Source organism: Dipodomys spectabilis, unplaced genomic scaffold (genome assembly GCF_019054845.1).
Source record: "Dipodomys spectabilis isolate Male_0828 unplaced genomic scaffold, ASM1905484v1 ptg000301l, whole genome shotgun sequence".
Lineage (NCBI taxonomy): Eukaryota > Metazoa > Chordata > Mammalia > Rodentia > Heteromyidae > Dipodomys > Dipodomys spectabilis.
The window spans coordinates 6025380-6043558 of NW_024870978.1; the positions used below are offsets into that span (position 1 = coordinate 6025380).

Consider the following 18179-nt stretch of genomic DNA (forward strand, 5'->3'; position numbering starts at 1 on the left):
AGAATTTTATAGGCGATGAGTAGCCTTTATAATTACCCATTAAGATTATTTTTTATGGTTCATCTCATCATTTGTATATGGATTATACCATCATTTGTTCCTCGCTAACATATAAAATAAGGAAGCCCTTAAATTTTAACAGAAACTGTGAAGTTAATGTCTTAAATCTTCACTCTGCATCTTTACACAAACACTTTGCAACTTCTCATTAGTAAAGATTGTATAAACTCTGAAATGTACATACTTAGTAGTATATGACTGCTACCATGAATCTTAAATGCTTTAATGAAAAGTTTTACAACCTGCTAAATAGTCTTAATTTTGGCATATATGAGCACATTCCCAAAATTAAACATATTTAAAACATTAAAATTTTAACAAACCTTAACAATTTCTATAGTGTTCATTATGACAGGTTCCTTGCACAGAATAATTGAATTCCTCCTCCTACACATCCGTTGAACAACAAATGTCTGGAATTATTTTGTTTTTGACATGTCAATCTTGGCTTTATTCTTAAATGTGTTCTTATGTAAGAAATACATGGTTCTAAAATTTCACGACAATTCTTTTGAATTTAATTTTTTTGGAATTGTCTAGTTTAAGAAAATCAATTACACTTTATATATAAAATTGTTCTGTGCTCAATTCATTAGCACATACACTAACATTGGAACAATAAAGAGAAGAATAGCCCCTGACTGAGGATGACACTCAACTTCGTGAAGCATTCCAGATTTTTAAAAGAACAGATTTCCTGATGGGATGTGGACAGAAGGTAACCTTAATGCCTTGTTGTTCGGAGTTTAAACTTGTTCGAAGACTTTGGAAAGTAGTATGGAGGTTCCTCAAAAGACTACAGAGAGGGCCCCTAAGACCCAGCAATCCCATTTTGGGCATTCACCCAAATGATCAAAAACAAGACCATACTAAAACTACGAGCAAAACTATGTTCCTTGCAGCATTATTTACCATAGCTAAGATGCATAACCAAACCCGATGCCCCACAGTAAATGAATGGATCAAGAAAATGTGTGTGTGTGTGTGTGTGTGTGTGTGTGTGTGTGTGTGTGTGTGTGTGTGTACTGGAATTCTATGCCTCAATCAGAAAGAATGACATCACCCAGTTTGTTAGGAAATGGAAAGACTTGGAAAAAATTATATTAAGTAAATTATGCCAGGCCCAAAGAAGTGAAGTTAGCCAGGCCCAAAGAAACATAGATCCCATGTTTTCCTTATTTGCAATAACTACTATGTGTCTGAGACAAGGAGAAAAGGTCAGATAAGTCGATGTTAGGGGAATGAACCCTAAGATAAATATTGAAATTTTTTTTGTTCTTTGTTTTTTTCCTTTCATGCAATTTTTTCTAACATATTTATAAGACGATTTCTATGTTGCTTTGTATGTCCCTCCCCCAAGGTATAACCCATGCTTTCACTGCATTTGATGTTGGTATAATTTGTGGAGGGGAAGGAAAAAAACCAATTCGTTTAACTGGGGATACAGGTGGAACCATTGCAACAATGAGATGTACAAGTCATTATGTCAAAAAATGAACTTTAATACTTCGATGGGAGGAGGACCAGGTGGGGGAAGTGGGAGAGTATGGTAAGGGATGGGAGTGGGAAGCAAAGAAGAGGCAACAATGCTTGATAAGAAATGTACTCGTTATCTTGCCCATGTAATTGTAAATTCTCTGTCAGTATTCTCAAAATAAAAAAAAGAAATGCACTCAATAACTAGCCCATGTAATTGTAACCCCTCTGTATGGTATTTTCACAATAAAAAAAAGAAACATAGGTCCTATGGTATCCCTTATTTGCAATAACTAATGTATCTCTGGGATAAGCAAAGAAGGTATGGTAAGGCAAAAAAAAAGGAGGAGGCAACAATGCTTGATAAGAAATGTACACATTACCTTTTCCATGTAATTGTAACTCCTCTGTATGGTATTTTCACAATTAAAAAAAAGAAAAAGTCAAAACATGTGCATATGACTAGAAAATATGATGTTAAGGTAAATGAACCTCAAGACAGGGACACAAGTGTTTTTTTTATTTCTTTCTGTTGTTTCTAATATATTTATAATGTATGATGTGATTTATTTATATGTGCGTCCCCCACACTTAAACCCCTGTTTTCACTGTATCTGATGTTGGTGCACCTCCATCTTGTATATACACTTCTCTAATTTGGGGATGGAAAGGGGAAAAAAAATTCTTAAGTAAGGATACAGTATGACCCATTGCAACAATTTGATGCACAAGACAGTATGTTGAAAAATGAACTTTACAATTTAGGTGGATGGGGGGTGGGCAGTGTACTTGTGGAGGTGGGAGGGAAGGGATGGTGGGGGAAAACAAAGGAGGATGTAACAATGCTTGATAGGAAATGTATTCGTTACTTTTTTCATGTAACTGTAACCAGTCTGTACAGTACTTTTACAATAAAAGACATAAAAATGTTCTGGGATGGAAGAGAATATTTCCCCTATTTTACCCATATAATATCGTTAACAAAGAAATTAATGCAAAACACTGATATGAAGATATTTTGAATAAATGTGTGTGTGTGTTTGGGTATGTGCATGCCTGCGCATTTTCATTCTCAGAGTTTGAATTCAGTGCATCAAGGTCTTGCTAGTCTATTCCTCTTTAGATTGATGAGCTACTATATAAGCTACATCTCCATTCCTGTCTCTTTGCTAGTTCATTAATTTTTTTAAAAAAGTAATCTCATGAATATTTTTTGTCCTGATTGGCTTCCAACGGTTATCCATGGATCTCAGTTTCTTGAGCAGATACCCGAGTAGACAGGATTACAGGTGTGACCAAGAAGCACAAGGCTTTCAGAATAATTTAAAAAGTAGAAGAAAATTTACTTCATGGAGGCTTCTTTATCATCTTCTGCTTTTAAAGCATTTTGGAGTGATTATATGTGAATTTATTTCATTTTTGGATTCTTAAAAGATAGTAAGTCCTTTTTTTGTTTTTGTTTTTGTTTTGGTCATGCGGCTTGAACTCTGGGCTTGGGCATTGTCCTTGTGCCTTTCAGCTGAAGGCGAGTGCTCTACTCCTTGAACCACAGTGCTATTACTGCTTTCTTAGTGGTTTATTGGAGATAAGAGTCTCATAGACTTTCCAGCCTGGGCTGGCTTTGAAGCGCAATCCTCAGATCTCAGCTTCTTCTGTAGCCAGGATTATATGGTGGCTTGAGCCACCAGCTACCATCTATTTTTAGTAATTTTTAAAATGTATACTGGAACTGTGGAACAGAAGAGATTTGTCTCTCTTTAGACCTCACTTACCAACACAGTCTGTGTTGAAGACATAATGTGACAGAAAACAATTACCGTGGGCAATAATTGCTAATATTTCTTGGACAACATGAATATTGAATTGAGAGTGTAAGGGAATGGAGAGGATTTTACCTACTTTTTATTGCTAATTTTTGGAAATTTTGATTCATTCACTTCCCCACTATATGTCTTTGGGCCATGTACTTAGTGCCTATAATTACAATATTTCCTAACACTAAAATGGTAATAATATTAGAATTATAGCAAATGTTTTCTTAAGAATTAAGAGAAATAAAACTTGGGAAATACTTAAAATAAACTTCTAGGAATGAGCTTACAATTACATGGGCAAGATAATGAGTATATTTCTTATCAAGCATTGTTGCCTCCTTCTTTGCAACCTGTTCCCATACCTTCCCATCTCCCCCCACAGCCTCCCATCCCACGAACCCCCACCACCCCCCGCAAAAGATGTAAAGTTCGTTTTTCGACATAAGGACTTGTACATCTTATTATTGCAATGAGTCCACCTGCATCCCTATTTAAACGATTTGTTTTTTTCCCTTCCCCTCCAAAAATTATACCAACATCAAATACAGTGAAAACATGGGTTTTACCATGGGTGACAGACATACAAATCAACTTATAAGAAATCATCTTATAAGTGTTTGAAACAATTGCAATAAAGACAAAAAAAAATTGAATAATTATCTTGGGGTTCATTTCACCTAACATCAACTTATCTGACCTTTTCTGCTTGTCTCAGATATATACTAGTTATTGCAAATAAGGGAAACTATGGGAACTATGTTTTTTTGGGGCCTGGCTTAATTCACTTAATGTAATTTTTTCCAAGTCTTTCCATTTCCTAACAAATGGGACAATGTCATTCTTTCTGATGGAGGCCTAGAATTCCATTGTGTATATATATCACATTTTCTTCATTCTTTCATCTAGTGAGGGGCATCTGGGTTTGTTCCATATCTTAGCCATGGTAAATAATGCTGCAATAAACATAGTTGTGCTGGTAATGGACAAGGGTCTCATATCCAAAATATACCTGGAACTAAAAAAAATTAAATCCCCCAATGAAAGATTCTCAAAGAAACAACTGCCCAATAAATAAGGGAACTAAAGACTTAAAGAGAAACTTCTCTGAAGAGGAAAGGAGGATGGTCAATAGACACATGAAGAAATGCTCAACCTCTCTAGCCATAAAAGAAATGCATATCAAAACAACATTGAGATACCATATCACCAAGTTAGAATGGCTATAATCAAGAACTCTAATAACAACAGATGATGGAGGGTATGTGGACAGAAGGGAACCTTAATGCATTATTGTTGGGTGTGTAAACTTGTTCGACAGCTTTGGAAATTAGTATGGAGGTTCCTCCAAAGACTACACATAGAGCTCCTCTACGATCCAACAATACCACTTGGGGACATTTACCCAAATGATCACAAACTAGCCAGCAGTTTTTTAAAATACTAAATAGAATGCAATAAGGATTACAAAAGCCATTACATGTAATGAGAAACCAGAAGGAATGTTCTCTATTGACCATGCTCTGCTTCAAAGGCAGCCAGGTGGATAAATTCTCATGCTGTAAATCAAACTGGTTTTATTATGTCTTGGCAGTATAAAAACATCAGGGACAGAATAATGAAAAGGAATTTTGGAGACTGAGGTGAACTCCATATGAAAATGTGCAAAACTGATGAAAACGTAAAAGTCTCTGAGTAGTATATTGTGTTTTACATGATTTAAGTTAAATTGCAAAAATAGGGAATACCTAGAGGAATGAATTCTCTTTTTGATAGCCAATCAAAGGTCCTTAGAAGAATGAACTCATTCCTCATTCTTGTAGAGGCATCATCAGATGAGAGGAACTCTTTTTTTTTTTTTTTTGCTTCTTTCCATTTATACTTCAGTTTGAAATCTGAACTACATGAGACTGAAAGAAACCTAGAAATATTAGACACACAGGCTTTGGAAAAAGCCATGAAAGAAAAATAAATAAAATACATATAGCCTTGTAAAAGGTCTAACTAAATTTATTTGTATAGTCTTACGTGAAAACAGAAAATAATTTAAACAATATAATATTATTGAAAATTGAAAAATGTTAGGAGTTGCTTAATTTTTTCCTTTCTACTATATTGAATTAAGTATTGATTTTATATAGAGAGATTAAAGATGAGATTAACAAGAAACGTTTAAAAATGGACAAAAGTTCTGAATAGAAATGTTTTCCAAAAAGCCCTGAAAAGCGTCAGTGTGTTTACAAAGTAATGTTTAATACCACTTCTATGCTGGGTTAATGCTTTCTGAACAGAAGTCATTAGAGAATTGCAATTGAAAGTTACTATGATACTACTTCATAACTATTATAACTTATCAGAAAAATCAAACGAACCAGGTGTGGTGGAAAAGGCTTGTAATTCCAAGCATTTAGCAGTTTGGAGTAAGAGGATTTGAGTCTAAGGCCAGTCTGGGGTTCTGCACATAGTAAAATCCTGCCCTTAAAAAATTCAAAATGTAATAATGTTGGTGAGAGTGTGAGAAAAGGAAAATTTCTACACTCTTGTTCAAAATACAGGTTAGTATTCTCATTGTAGAAAGTACTTTGCAGTTTTCTAAAGAAATGCAAAGTTGAAATATCATCTGACACAACAATCATTTGATTATTTCTCTCTGGGTAACTCGTAAGTATAACTGTAGTTGTTTGCTATTCACATTGTTCACAACAGCCGCCCAGATATAAATAGATGTTAAGTGTACAACGACAGACTAATAAAGCAACTGTGGTGCATGCACAAATATATTTTTCTGTTTCATCTTTAAAATAGCAAGAGAGGGCTGGGAAGGTGGCTCAGTGGTAGAGCGCTTGCCTTGCATGCTCGAGGCCCTGGGTTCGATTCCTCAGCACCACATAAGAAAAAAGAAAAAAGCCGGAAGTGGCGCTGTGGCTCAAGTGGTAGAGCGCTAGCCTTGAGCTGAAGAGCTGAGGGACAACGCCCAGGCCCAGAGTTCAGGCTCCACGACCGGACCAAAAAAAAATAAATAAATAAAAATAAAATAGCAAGAGATTTCTCCAATTAGGCATAACTTACAATGACCTGAAAGATGTATTCTAAATGAAGAAAAATGTTGTCTTCTGATATTTGTAAAGCTATACACACACACACACACATACACACACACACACACACACACATACACCAACCTCAATCATTAAGAGAGAAATTTATTTCAAAGTAAAGCAAACTGGAATTGCTGGGGCATTTAGGTCACAATGTAGAAGATAGTAAATATGCAGGATGACCAAGTATTTTAATGTACAACATGAGGATACAGAGGACAAAACGAGCCTTACATAGGAATGAAGCTAAATGAGTAGGAGTTGTTCTTCCTAGTAGGTGCTGCTCTTTTAGATGTTCTTCCTTCAGTAATGGATGTCATGAACGTAATTTTTTAAATATACCTGCCTGATTGCAGAAATAATAACAAACAATGTAGCAATAATGTTGTATGCTCAACATAGAACAAAATGTCAAATTAAAATACATGAGATTATCCTAGATGTAAACTAATAATTACAAATAAGGGAAACAATGGGACCTATGTTTCTTTAAGTCTGGCTTACTTCACTTAATATGATTTTTTCCCAAGATCTTCCATATCATTACAAATGAGGTGGTATCATTCTTTCTGATGGAAGCTTAGTATTCCATATGTGTGTGTATGTGTGTATATGTGTGTGTATGTGTGTGTGTGTGTGTGACATTCTCTTGATCCATTTATATACTGAGGAGCATCTGGGTTGATTCCATATCCTAGCTATGATAAATAATACTGTGATAAACATAATTGTTCTGGTAGCTTTAGTGTGACCTTGTTTGTGGTCACTTGGGTAAATGCCAAGAAGTGGAATTACTGTGTAATAGGGGAGCATTATTGTGTACATCAAGGATAATCTTAGTAGATAAGAAGAATAGCTCAATAGCTATGTACATATGAAGGTGTAATGTGATTCCAAGGGAAATGATCTCCAAGATATGTTCTATCTTGTTGCTGTTCTAAATGTACTATGTGATTTCTTTTTATCCTTTTGTGTTTTCCACACTTATGATTTATCCTCTGTAGTAACTGTATTTGATTTTGATTCCCTGGGTATTGTAAATATGTTGATCTGAACTAGTTAAGGGAAAGGGAAAAAGTAAAACGGTGAGACAAAGGACAAAAGGGGGGAACATATGAACCAGTGATGCTCACAAGACAATATGTTGGAAATAGTCTTGGGAGGGGCATTGGGAAGGAAGAGGGAGAAAAATGGGGGAAGGGATAACAAGTTATAAAAGAAATGAATTCATTATCTTACTTATGTAAATATAACCCCTCTGTACATTAACTTGACAATAGAATTTAAATAAAAAACATAAAATACATGATAGCAAGCAGCAATACAGGAGACGTGAGTGGGAGAAATACTGTACTATACTAAGAAGAGTAAAACAGTTGTGGAGAGCAGTAATTTGACTTTAACATAAGAAGTAATAAACTAGCATACAGATTTTCAGCCTCACGTCAGTCACTAAAAAGGGAAAACAAAATGCACAATCAGTAAAGCAATAGAGATAAAATAGAAAATTACACAATTAAGGTGAAGAGATGACTTGGAACAAGAATAAAAAAATGACAAAATTAGTAAACAACAAGCTGGTAAGTTAAAAAATATTACTAATAATTCTAGTAATGTTTTTTTTTTACCTCATAACTTGTTAGAACCATACGTCAAATCACAGTTTAATAGTATATCATTTTTAAAAAAGGTTACTTATTATTGATTTCTTAATATTGAATGTTTAATATATAATTTTAATTTCAGTACCTATAGAAAAGAAAGGGCAACTAAGTTTAATAATATATTTCATGAATTGTAAAATTGAGAAGCATTAGAATTTAAACAAATAACATATCATTATTGTTTCATTTCTGTGAATTAATGTAATAATTCAAAGTGTATTCTACACTTAGCACTCATCTTAACATCAAATAATAAATTATTGCACATGACTTGGTATTAGGTGGAAGGGTTCAGCACTGTGGTAATATTCATACTACACAGTACATCAGAGTTTGAATACTCTCATCTAGCTTAAATTGTGGAAATTTGATGTCTACATGTATGTTAAATTCCTGTCTAGGTGAAATCTATAAAATTATATAAAATTGTATATATGAGGAGTGTTTCAGATGATACTTAAAAGTCAAATTCATTAATTAAATTTTTATTGTTTTCTACCAAATAAATATTTATAGTGAGACTGAATTTCTGAGTAGATAGTTGATGGTGTATGTGTGCTTGATTATACATATTGAGGGTTATTTTATATTTCTGCGATTGTTTCTACAGTTGGATTTAATTTTCCATAGAGGGTTAAGTGTACTATATTGAATATATGAAAGTAAACTGAATGTTTATGCTATTAATATTTTGCCACTTGTCTAATCCCAAGTTTAAATTATCCATATGTTTGAAGTAATGAAAATAACAACAGATATAAAATAGATAATTCAGTGTGTAGTAGACAAGTATTTTCACCTTTATTTTGATAGTTAGTCCTCTTTTACACTACAGAATATTCTAGGGAAAATTTGCTTAAGGCTGACCACAACTGCAGAATATTATGGTTTGGTCTATCATAAGAGAAGGAAGGAAGAGGTACCGTCCTTCCAAAAGTCTGCTCCCAGGGATGTGATCTCTTTTATGGTGTTGACTTGGAAATGAGCATTTTTTTTCACAGTCAACCTTGAGAAGCCATCTTGATAGACCATTTTTGTAAGTGGTTACATTGGATTATCCATGGCTTTTCAAGGATGCCGGATAGCCTCATTTTGATACAATTAAAACAGGAATTCATTCAGCTGTTCTTTGTATCTTCAGGAGAAAAACCCATTGACTCTAGGCCTGGGGATCAATGGGGCCCCGAGAAGCTACTACCTTGAATAGTAATCCTAGACCTCTAAAAACAAAACAAAACAAAACACCAGTAGGCAAGGCGATTTAGGGCAACTATCACAGCCTACATGAAGTCAGGCAAAATACAGAAGCTGAGAGTCATGTAGCTGATAACTAATATAATTTTATGAGACAGACTGAAATGAGACTTCAGAGAGAGGGTCAAAAGACTGATCAGAGAGACTAAAATTGGTCACACGAAGATTGGAAAACACAATTCTTTGTAGAGCAAATAAATCTTAGAAAGCCTGTGCATATAAGAACAAGACAGCAGACCAAATTCCAGAAATGTGCATTCTCTTAGAGGTGAGCTTAATGAATTTTCAATGGAAATCTTTGCATTCCTAAATATTTGACTATATGTAGGGGAAGGCCAATTGCTGAAGAGAAAGAAAATGTTATCAGTCTGTACGAGGTCCATTATCACATTAGGAAGGAATCAAGCACAGATTTGTAATAAAAAGAGAAAAAAAAAATTCCAAATGAGGGTTTTAATTGTTTTGTTGTAAAAGTTTCTGATTTAGGTGCTAGCAATTACCATACAATTGATCCAGTCCCACAGCTGAGTTGATATTTACTGCAGTATTCCCACATGAAGGAAAAGAGAAAATGTACAAATGTCTGAAATGAGTTGAGGGTGAAGTGTTCTAATAGTGATATCTGAGGTTTAGACATAGATGAAGAGGGGGATTTTCTTTTATAAAAATCTCCCATTTTTTGCCTGGTGCCAGAGGCTCACAGCTGTAATCCTAGCTACTCAGGAAGCTGAGAACTGAGGACTGCTGTTCAAAGCCAGCCTGGCAGGAAAGTCCCTGAGACTCTTATCTACATTTAAATACCAGAAAACCAGAAGTGGTACTGTGGCTCGAGATGAAGAGCACTGACATTGAGTTGAAGGGCTCAGAGACGTACACAAGCCCAGACTTAAAGCCCCTCCACAAACACCAAAAAAAAAAAAAAAAATCTCCCTTTTGTTGGACTGCCTACATCTTTTCCTAACATTCAACTAGGAAGCCATTTTATCACCCACAACATTTAAATCCTGTCCTAGCTACTGCAAATAGAATGATATGTTATCATGTCAAAACGTTCATATTTTTGGGATCAAATACCAGCAGTGGTAACATTTTTTTCCAGTCCTTGAACTCTGGGCCTGGGCCCTGAACATGGTTATGCTTGTAGCGTTAGTGTGAGCTTGTTTAGTTATTGGATTTCTGCCCATGAGGGGAATTACGGGTTCATAAGAGAGATTTATGTTTAGTCTTTTGAGGAAACTCCATACTGCATTCCAGAGGGGTTGAACAAGTTTAATTTCTCACCAACAGTTTAATAGAGTTCCCAATTGGAGCAGGGAGCTGGTGGCTCACGCCTGTCTGTAATCCTAACTACTCAGGAGGCTGAGATCTGAGGCTTATGGTTCAAAGCCAGCCCAGGGAGGTTCCCAATTGGCTATAACTACGGCAGCATTTTCTATTAGTTTTCTTCATAATGGCTATTCTAATTGGGAAGAGGTAGAATCTGTCTTGTTTACTTGTAGATTTGTAGGCACCTTCTAGCTACCATAAATTAATGAATCCATGAAACCTGTATTTTCTGAGTCTGCATTCCTTTCTCTTAGTAAAATTTTCCCAAGCCTTTAATTTTTCTTAAGACTGGTGAAAAGTCATCCTTTCTAATGGGTGAATAGAATTCCATTGTGTGTGTGTGTGTGTGTGTGTGTGTGTGTGTGTGTGTGTGTGTGTGTGTGTATAAGATGACTATAGGCCCATGAGTTCATTTCTAAGCCTACGTTTTCATCTGTAATTTTGTAATTTCATATTAAATTTGGATTTCTTTCTCTACTGCATTGAAGAATATTGTTGGGATTTTGATGGGTATTGTATTGTCAATTGTTTGGGGGCAGTAGTACAGTGTTCACAATGTTATTTGTGAAAACATTGAAAGACTTTGCATTTCCTTGAATCTCCTTCAATTTCCCTTTTTATATTTTTAAAGTTTTCCCAGTAGAGGTCCTTCACATTTTTGGTTAAATTAATTCTTAATTTTGTTGTTGTTGTTTTGTTTTGTTTAGATGTGATTTGATTTTGAGGCTAATGCATATGAGGTGGTTTTTTAGATTTCAGGCTGGATGTTCCCATTGTTGGTAACACAGAAAAACTACTGGTTCTTGTGGGTTTCATACCCTGCTACATTGCTAAAGGTTAGCAACACCTTTACTAACTTGAGGAAGGAAGGTATAGGGTCTCTAAATACAGGATCATTTCATCTGTACAAAGGGATCATTTTACTTTTTCCCTATTTGGATCGCCTTTATGATTTCTCTTGCCTATTGCTCTTGCTAGAATGTCCACTACTATATTGAAGAGTAGGAGAGAAAGTGGACATCCTTGACTCATTCCAGATTTTATTTTATTATTTTTTTGAGTTTGCAAAATCTGGTTTAATTCAAACTGAGGAGCACATTGTGAAAATACATACGCATAAAAATCTAATAAATGCTAGACAAACAACATATTACTTTACAATAGAATAACCACAAATTTGAAGGCTCAAATTGCGCCTGTTAGCTATAAATACAATTTTATATTTGGCTCAAGTGGCTACTCAATTTCAAATGGTGCCAAGTTCCTCCAAAGCACCTCTTGATCCCCTCAGCCTGGGGAGGAGTTTCACCACTGTCTCAGACGAAATCCCAGTCATCCCTTCAACTCTTGGGGCCAATGGAGTCATTGGTACCCAAAAACAACTGGAGGCAAGGGATTTCCAATAGCCAAAAGTTATTGCACAGAGAAGTCCATTCTAAGCCAGATTCATGGCTAAGAAGGTGTGAAATTAGCCCTTTAAACAGTGGTATAGCATTAACATGGTCTATGTTGAGAAATAGCTCCTTAGTGACAATGTACCAATTACTAGTTATCACACCAACAGAAAAAGGCAACGTGGGAGCTTCACATTTAACGTGAAAGACTAGCATTAACTGGGTCTGGCTTCACTCACATGGAGTGATTGTTTTATGTTAGACCCAAGAGAAAATGAGATCATACCATTCATTTCTTCACATAAGATTTGTGTAGCATTAAAATTGTTTTACGCTAATGATGATGCCATGCAGGCAAAAATGTGTAATTCTCCTCTGCCAAAACACAAACACGCCATTTCGACTCCTGTCCAGTTTCCAAAAAAAAAAACAAAACCCGAATATGTACATACACCTTTGTTATTGCACATCTTTCACACAAATCTGTCTGTGTATGTATATATATATATATATACTTAAATGTGTATATGTATATATATATATATACATACTGTGTATGTATATATATATATACTTAAATACACTACACATAAAAAGACTATGGTACTTTACAGAATAAATACATGTTTAACAAAGATCATTCATTACACCACAGATGTTTGACATGATACAAAACCCTTAAATCATTTAATGTAACATTGTGAATTAAAACACAGGTTTAAAGCATCCACAGTCTCCAAGACAAATATTTCTGCTTTAGAGTTCATTGAGAAGCCCAGCTTATCACAAAACTTTAAGCAACAGATGCAGGCAAAATAAATAAGACTTTTCTGGTATCAGCAATTGTTTTATTAGAAAATAGGTGTGGGTCAAGTGGTTTTTAAGAGCTGTGTAGAAGATTTTTAGTCTAGACTTCATTCCAGATTTTAATGTCTTCATGTGTCCAATGCTAGGTACATGCTTTGTCATACACATACTTTGTATTATATTGAGGAAAGTTGCATGCATTCCTAGCTTCTCAGAAGTTTCAAAAAAAAGAAGTTTTAATCATAAAGGGGTATTGGAGCTTATTAATAGCTATTTCTACATCCATATAAATGATCATGTGGTTCTTGTCCCTGCTTCTGCTGATGGTGTGTGTTACATTTATTGACAAGTATTTTGAATCCAATTGTATCCTATGATGAATCCTGTTCATTATACCTCAAGCAGCACCATTGGTTGTTACTGGAAGTAACAGTTACTGGATGTAAAAACTGATCCCAGGAGAGGAATGGAGCATAGAGGAATGACAAAGTTCAAGTTAATATGTACTTTCCTTTTTACTGTACAAGAAAACAATCCCAAGGCTTAAAGGAAACTCTGTCCCTGACTTTTTCGAGTGTGTTCTTTACTCACATAAAACTTTTCTGTAAACATTTATTTGAGTATTACAAAAAGAAATAATGTGCTATTTGAAGGCCAGCATAGAACAGAAAGAAATAACGTTGCTTTAAAAGTGTTCTACTGCAAAGAAACAAAGATATGGAAGTTTTAAATTGCATTATGCGTGGATATTTCACTCCTGAAATGATCCTTTTGTTGCAGGAGTCAGTTATCAATTCCTTAGTCTGGTCCTGAGTTCTCCATAGCAATAAAGATTCCAAAAAGCAGGATCCAGTGAGTATGATTAGCAAAGGAGCCTCTTCTCTTACAGGAGTACTCTTTTAAGGAGGGTCCCAAAGAAATATCTGTGTTGCTTTTCTTTGCTTGTTTGTTTAGTTTGTGCTGGTTGTGGGGCTTGAACCCAGAGGCTGGACCCTGTACTTGAACGATTTCCTTTCCTGCCCACCTGCCCCCCAAACCAGTACTCTACTGCTTGAGCCAAAACTCCACTTCTGGATTTTGGGTGTTTAATTAGAGATAAGAGTTTGACAGACTCTACTGCCTGGTTTGACTTTGAACTAAGATAGTCAGAAAGCTATGTGATATCAACTGTATAGACTTCTCTTTTGAAACGAGAAATATTAGGTGGAGTTTATTGTAAAGCTAATATTTGACAATTTTTAAAAGATGAGAATATATCCAGCAAAAAAGCCATAACTTAAATAACTCAGCAAAAGTAGGTACACTGAATCATTTTGGAATTATTTTTTCTGCTTGGAAAGATTATTGAACTTGTCGTTCCTTTTGTGGAAACTTAAAGGCACATTTCACTTTTTTTGTTGGTCGTGGGGATTGATCTCTGATCCTGGGCACTGTTCCTCAGCTCTTCAACTCAAGTTGAGCACTCTACCACTTTAGCTCCAGCACCACTTCTGGGATTCTGATGGTTAATTGAAGAAAAGGGTCTCATGGACTTTCCTGACCAGGCTGGTTTTGAACCACAATCCTCTAGTATCAACCTCCTGAGTAGCGAGCATTACAGGCATGAACCATCAACACCTGGCTCATATTTGCATTTATGTGCACTGAATGACACTATGTAGACAAAGCATGGAATTTTGAACCAAATGATGACATTGCAGCTTTTCCGAAAAACTGAGGTAGCAATAAATATGTCCTCCTTTTCCATGTTGTTACATTAATGACTCATGGGACCCTTACATTAGCATCTCTGCCATCTGTATAGGTGTATTTAGTATCAGGAAATGTTCATAGAGAAATACAGAAAGATTGAGATTTTAGAAAGCAAAGGAGATTGAGTAGGAAAAACAGCATAGAAGGAGATACATTTATCACACCGAGATTAAGAAGTAGCCTATGAAATTTAGAATTCTAAAGGCAATGAGGAATAAGCTTAGTTGATCGCTAGTTCTTCAATAACAAAAAATGGTTCTCTGGAACAGTTTCTGGTACACCTTAATTACTATCATTTATTCCTTCCATCGAGTTATTCCTTCTCTTCTGTCACAACTGTTAATTAGCCTCTGCGTTTTTGGTACCAAGATTGACCAAAAAGATTTCCAAATGTCACTTAGACTATGCTTCTCTATGTGATTAGCAGTGACCACACAAAATCCTGGAATCTTTGAATTTCCAGAATTAATCTTCACCTGACATCTAAGCACATTCCTGGCATTAGTTGCTTTGACCTAATTACTAAAACTTTTTTTTTCAACAGAGTATGCTAATATAAGTAAAGTACATGAATAAGGGACTATTGTCAGGTGTCAGTATGGAAGGAGCAATTATACATTCAAAGTATGGTTTCTTTATTTTGCATTTACTAAGTGGTTTTTTATTGTGAAAATACTGTACAAAGGAGTTACAATTACATGGGCAAGATAAGGAGTACATGTCTTATCAAGCATTGTTGCCTCCTCTTTGTTTCCCCTTCCTATCCCTTACCAACCCCCCATCCTTACCACCTCCTCACCAAAATTGTAAAGTTCGTTTTTCAACATAACGATTTGTACTTCTCGTTATTGCAATGGGTCCAATTGTATCCCTATTTAAACGATTTGTTTTTGCCATTCCCCTCCACAAATTATACCAACATTAAATACAGTGAAAGCAGGGGTTATATCGTGGGGGAACATACAAAGCAACAAAGAAATCATCTTATAAATATATTAGAAACAGTCACATGAAGGAAAAAATTGAATACTTTATTTATTGCCAGTCCACGGGCTTAAACTAAGGGCTAGGGGATTATTTCTCAGCTTTTTTTTCCTCAAGGCTAGCACTCTACCACTTGAGACAGAGCACAACTTCCAGAGTTTTTCTGTTTATGTGCTACTGGGTAATTGAACCCAGGGTTTCATGCATGCTAGGCAATCACCATACCATGAAGCCACATTCCCAGAAACCTAAACGAATTTCTTAAGATGGCATTACATTTTGATTCTGTAACTATGTATCATAATTTTGTCCAGGTGCTAGAAAATGATGTATAAAACAGTACAAGAAGTCCAGTCAGGCTGGATGGAAAATGAATAACCGTCATGGTCTAGCCAGGGTACAGAGGGGCTTACGTCATGGAGCTGTTTCAACAGGTTGAGCGAGACAGGTCCTGACCCACAGCCCACTTCAAGAATGAGAGGGCCACCATGGGTTCTAGCCACATGGGGACAATGGGCCACCTCCTCCAGCACACATTCAACCAGTTCATGTGAAAGAGAGGTACACTTAAGCCATGTGCCGGTGGCTCAGAACTCTAATCCCAACTACACAGGGATCTGAGATATAAGGATCATGGTTCATAGCCAGCCTGGGAAGGAAAGTCTGTGAGACTCTTATCTCCAAAGATCCGCCAGAAAACTGGAAGTGGTGCTGTGGGCTCTAGTGGTAGAGCACTAGTCTTGAGCTGAGGAGCTCATGAACAGTGCCCAGACCTAGAGTTCAAGCCCCATGACTGACAAGAAATGGACTTCCCACTACAAGAAGTGGACTGAATAGCATCCATTTTCCTAGGGAGCATGATAGAGAAGTCAGGCCGTGCTTCCTTTGAACTTGAGGTCATAAGTAGGTCACCCAACTTCTCCATGCCTTGTTTTCCTCAGTTGCAAAACTCAACACAGTGAAGGATACCCGTCCTCATGGGGATAGGGTAATGATGAAAGAGAGCCATGTTTTCTTTCATAATCCCACACCTGTTGTCCAATTAATAACAGGGGCCACCTGAGACCTTTCCAGGTATCTTCCTGTCATATGCTCACAGAATTGTGGAGAACCTTACCTGAAGGCCACTCCCTCTGTTCCTAGCCATGTTCCAGAGATCCCTCTGTATAAATCCCTTGTTTCCTCACAACTATCCTGTGAGGAGACTAAGTTCCAATGGTTGCGGCCCTACCCAGAGCTTTATCTGTGGTCAAGAACCGGCTGCCATGGACTAAGAGTTGGTAATAATCCATCTAACTGCTGACTGAGCATGGCTCTACGTGTCTAACATCCCAACTACCAAGGATCAGGTCTGTTGGAGCATGCCTGTCACAGATAGGAGGACAGCCTGAGTTCAGCCCAGCCTGAGCATATATTGTTTGTTTCTCAGAAATGCACAAGAGAGAAAGGTGGCTCCTCAGAACCAGGGAGAGGAAACAAGCAGGGGGTCATGGTGCTCCCAGAGGGGTTTCTGACCCAGGTTGGGAATGGTGTTGGGGCAGCCACTCACCTGTGCTGTTGGGAGAATCTGTTGGCAGCTGATCCAGGTAGAGTGAGCAGGGATGGCAGAGGCATTTCAGACACATGGGCCCAGAGCAGAGGACCCAGGGCAGGGACCAGGCCAGGGCCTTAGGCCGGCTGAGATTTGAAATCCAGCACCGCAGGAAGGGGGGGGAAGGGACTGGGGCATGTCAATTTCCTACTGTACTCTAAAATTGCCTTGAGTCTCTTGTTCACCACTCAGCCACCTCTACCTTCCTTAACTGTTGGTAGTAGTGTAAACTAAAAGAGGGAATCCTGGTGCTACCAGGCATCCTGGAATGTGGGCGTTGCCACCATTCTTGTATCCCATTGGTCAGAAAGGAACATGAAAGAATGGGGTGTGGCTAGAATCCTGTGATGCAATCACCATGGGCAGAGTCAAGTTGACAGCGGCTCTCTCAGCCCTTTTCCCAGGGAACTCTGTCTCATTCGGTTGGGGACAAGAGGGAGACCCACTTTAGCTGGATGGCTGCACATATTGTTTATGTCTGTTTGTTGCCAGTCCCGAACCATAAACTCAGGATCTGGGCAAAGTATGTGAGCTGTTTTTGCTCAAGGCTGGCCCTCTACCACTGGAGCCACAGGGCTTCTGGCTTTGTTGGCACTGAAGATGGACAGGGATCTCAAGGACGTTCCTCCTGAGGGTGACATTGACCATGATCCTCCCATCACAGCCTTGTAAGTATCAAGGAGGACTGTTGAGAGCCACTGGTGCCTGCCTAATCATTGGTCTTGCTGATGTTCTTGGACAGACCAGTGAGTTCCTTATCCTGGGCTTTAAGTGGTGGGAACTGGAGCCCACAGTTCGAATACTGGTCCTACCACCTCCAAATGGCAGGAGATCCTCAGAAACTTGTCCTATCCTTATGGTTACCAATGTAATGTGATGTATGTCATGATTGAATGGGCAGTTCTTGAATGATTCTAGGATAAAATTATACACAATTATATTATAGGACACTAATCAATTTT

At 37.0% G+C, this 18179-nt stretch overlaps 1 non-coding gene across 1 annotated transcript; it reads left to right on the top strand.

The window, feature by feature from the left end:
- Window positions 1-640: 640 nt before the first annotated feature.
- On the top strand, window positions 641-742 carry LOC122127513. Its single transcript, XR_006151187.1, has one exon. It is a non-coding gene; the product is annotated as a U6 spliceosomal RNA (small nuclear RNA).
- The last annotated feature ends 17437 nt before the right edge of the window (window positions 743-18179 follow it).